Source organism: Pelmatolapia mariae, linkage group LG4 (genome assembly GCF_036321145.2).
Source record: "Pelmatolapia mariae isolate MD_Pm_ZW linkage group LG4, Pm_UMD_F_2, whole genome shotgun sequence".
Taxonomy (NCBI): domain Eukaryota; kingdom Metazoa; phylum Chordata; class Actinopteri; order Cichliformes; family Cichlidae; genus Pelmatolapia; species Pelmatolapia mariae.
In genome coordinates this window covers 15,208,830-15,212,585 of record NC_086230.1, presented here as the reverse complement: position 1 = coordinate 15,212,585, position 3,756 = coordinate 15,208,830, and the positions used below count along the sequence as shown (strand labels likewise).

Genomic DNA, 3,756 nt, shown 5'->3' with positions numbered 1-3,756 from the left:
GCAGAGCTAATGAGAACATGTTGGTACTGAAGGTGATCTGATGAGAACTTCTCATCTTCTTCTGTAACCGGTGCCATGATTTCAAGTCTTAATAGCAGACTATCAGGAAGTTCACTTTGCATATTGAGAATGACTCTGAGAGCCCTCTCACAAGAGCCCTCTCACTTAAAATTGTGTTAATATAATATATATCTATTATTTAACTCAGGAAGAAGCTCTGATTCACAGAGGATGCTCCTACAAACATATTGTGTGAATGCATAATTTGGAAAATTACCCCAGGATTCTTGAATGTGCCATTGTGTCTATCTATTTTTGTATCCCTCTTAAAAATGGTATTTCAGTGTTTTTGAATGATATTTTCCATATTATTTTTCACTATAATCAAAAGGTTTTTTTATATTTTAAAAGCATTCATAGACGATAACCGCAGGTGTTATTGTGTCAGTGGGTTGAACATCAAATTTTTCATCATCTGTTGCCCCCTGTAGGTTCTTGTGAAGCTGTATGGCCGAAGGTTTTTGTAAAGCTTATGTCATTACTTAAACCATGGTTTGTCTTTCACACAGTAATACACAGCAGAGTTTTCTGGTTTTAGGATGGAAGTCTCAGATATGTTATACTGTTGCTGTTGTCTTTGGTAATTCTATATGTCCACTCATGTAAACAGCTCATGTATCTGTTTCTGCTGGAAGATAAAAAGCCTTCTCCTATCCATTCCAGTTCTTTTCCTGGTTGTTGTCTTATACAATCCATAGTACAGCAGGTGACTGTGAAACCAGATCCTCTAAAGGAGAAACTGAGAGTCCCTTCAGGCCTTTTCACTACAGGACTGGAAGGAATGGACTCCATACTCTGACCTGTAACACCTGATGAAATGAAAGGACAGAATAACAACAGATTAGTTCATTAACTGACCATCAATCAGTGTGTCCTGGTACATGGTGAAATAGTGAGCAGCACACGAACTCAGGGGGAAGCAAAAAAGCAATCGATGAGGTACAACACAAATGCTATGGCAAGGACGAGCCATGATGTCAGGTCATTCATATGTGTTCATTCATAGTTTTGATGCCTTCAGTGAGAATCTACAATGTGAATAGTCATGAAAATAAAGAAAAAACATTAAATGAGAAGGTGTGTCCTGGTAGTGTATTAAATACTGGTATTTCCAATGTTAATAAATGTGTTTTTGTTAACGTGAAAATATGGGATGGTCTGAATGCGCATAAGATCACTTCAGAGGTTGCCAATAGTAAGCTTTAGTGTGTTTAGTGCTCTCCCTGCCAGTTGTGAATTCCTCTAAACCCACAAAGTACACAAATGCAATTCATTCAAAGACAGGCAGTTTGCAGATTTACAAGGACACTACATATGTTTGCAAAGAAGAAGAGTTACAACAACAGTCTTTGTGCTTTCAAATGAATGCACCTCTTCATAACACCACTGGCATACCAACACATTTATCGGCATCTTAAAATCACAACATGAGTAGTTTTTCACATAGAGGTGGAAACTATATTGCTGCTTCTGCACATGGAGCTTTGTCTCACTCTTGTGGAAAATCTGAGACTTACAATATCTTGGTGCATGAAGCAATTTTCTGAAGGATAAACATGGTGTTACATTAGTATATGTCATCATAATACTCTTTGAGGTAAGATAGCATGTTTCGAAATTCACGAAGGAATTAAGGTATTTAGTCATTAATTTCCTTTATTCATTTTTTGTATTTATTTTCTTTCTTCATCTTACATATATGTCACACTTAGTACAAAACTAAAATACAAAAAAACATTTTGTAAAGCATAAACAATGCAATTAATAACAATGGAAACACAAAGCATTACATGTTCAAACTAGTCAGCATACATGCTGTTCAAATTGTGATAATACCACAGGCTCAAAATGAATCCAAGTCTGATTTAAACTAAAACAACAAAAAATAATAAGAAAAAAAATAACATTAATAATAATAAAAACAATAATAATAATAATAATAATAATAATAATAATAATAATAATAATGGTAAAAATGCACAGTATAATTTTGAAAATTGGACTGGAATCTTACTTTTAAACAATCAAATGACAGGCGCTTACCTTAATCAATGCAGCTATGATACCCAATAAGGTGGTGATGATGAAAAAAAACAATGAGGGTGAAAACCTCATTGTTTTTTTGAGGTTGGCTGATGGTTGGCTGTAGATCACTGATGGAAAGATGGAAAGATGTGCATTACAGTTTTAGTAATAAGTTGATAATTTTTAGTCAGTTTTGTTCAAATGAATATAATGGAAATAAAAGATTAATGTTAAATGCTAAACAGCAGCTCACCAAACACATCAGTTATAGTGGCTTCAACAGGTGCTTCAGATGACTCATGTTTGACAACACAAGAATACGTCGACCTTTTGTCTTCAGTTTTGAATATGTTTAGTCTGCTGCTCACAGAGTAAGAGCTGCTCCCTGAGTATTTCCATGGAGGACTGTTAATGTAATGCATGGATGGGAGAGTCTGGCCATCTTCTTCCCAGAACACTATGATGTTAGCAAGGAATTATCCAGACAGTCTTCTCAGCAGATCTGACACACTTTTGTTCTCTTCTGCATGTTAAATGCTTTACTTGCTTCCACCAACTCAAGGAAAAAGTTTACTGATAATAAGAGTTGTGTTTTACTCTCTGCGCATGTTTTCATTTGTGGCTCTCCATTAATCAGCCAGGAGATCATGGCATCAAAATTAGTGTGGACCCAACATGTTCCTTGCACATTAGAGTCTGACGCTTAAGTCTTAAACTTGGGAATCTTCACATGAATGGAAGGTGAATTTCTGTGGAATTAAAGAAAAACATGCTAATTTATAAACTTTATCTTTAGACTGCTCTTAATTTGCTTTAAATATACCTGCAAATGTTCATGTTTAATATGGGCTTTGAGACAGTAGCTGTACATACTTACTGTGACAAATGTTTATTCTCTTCTTATATTCAGTATAATTGTGATTAGATTTGCAGGTAAAAGTTGATCCTTTTCCCCACACTGAGAGTTTGCTGCTCAGGCTAAAGGTTTTCTGCTCTGTCCCTTCACTTTGTAGCTTCGTTCTGCTTGGCTTCTTGTTTTGACTCAGTGGTGATTTGTCCTGAAACCACTCCAAAGCCAGTTTGTCTGGAAAGAAACCATTTAGCAGATGAGCCTTACTGGTGAGATTCCAAATTCCCCATCCGAGACTGGGTACAATGTGATGTTTGGCGACACAATCCATGGCACTGAAATAAAGAAGAGATTAGTTTGATTTACATAACTCATTATAAATATCATGTGTGAACACAACAAAGAAAAACATTAATCTATCTAAATTATACATACCTTCAGATTCTGGTGAATGCAGAACTCTTCAATTTCAGTTGTCATTAAGCTATGTTAGAGTTGTACTTTTGCATTGTGTAGTGTTGTTCAGTAAGGTGAAAATAGGGCAGGAAGTCTGTTGCACAGTTGTTATGCATGATAAGGCAGAGTGATCAGGACAAGCAGCAAGCGGAAGCACTGAGTAACAACCAGGTCTCAAAAAAGTACCAAAACACAGAAGTGAAAGAATGCAAAGAGCAACGGAGCATCACAAACAGCAGGTGTGAGGTGTGTTTATGCCAGTAAGAGAAACAAAGTGCACATTTAAATTTCTCATGTCAGTTTGCATGTGTACCACATCTATATTTTCTTATCAATTTGCCAAAGATTTTAGTTCTCAAATCTTG

At 35.8% G+C, this 3,756-nt stretch overlaps 1 long non-coding RNA gene across 1 annotated transcript; it reads right to left on the bottom strand.

Moving 5' to 3' along the window:
* Nucleotides 1-2,068: 2,068 nt before the first annotated feature.
* On the bottom strand, nt 2,069-3,483 carry LOC134626098 (uncharacterized). Its single transcript, XR_010093795.1, has 4 exons — nt 3,371-3,483; nt 2,963-3,270; nt 2,339-2,834; nt 2,069-2,213 (listed from the first exon to the last, which is right to left on the bottom strand). It is a non-coding gene; the product is annotated as an uncharacterized LOC134626098 (long non-coding RNA).
* Between the last annotated feature and the right edge of the window lie 273 nt (nt 3,484-3,756).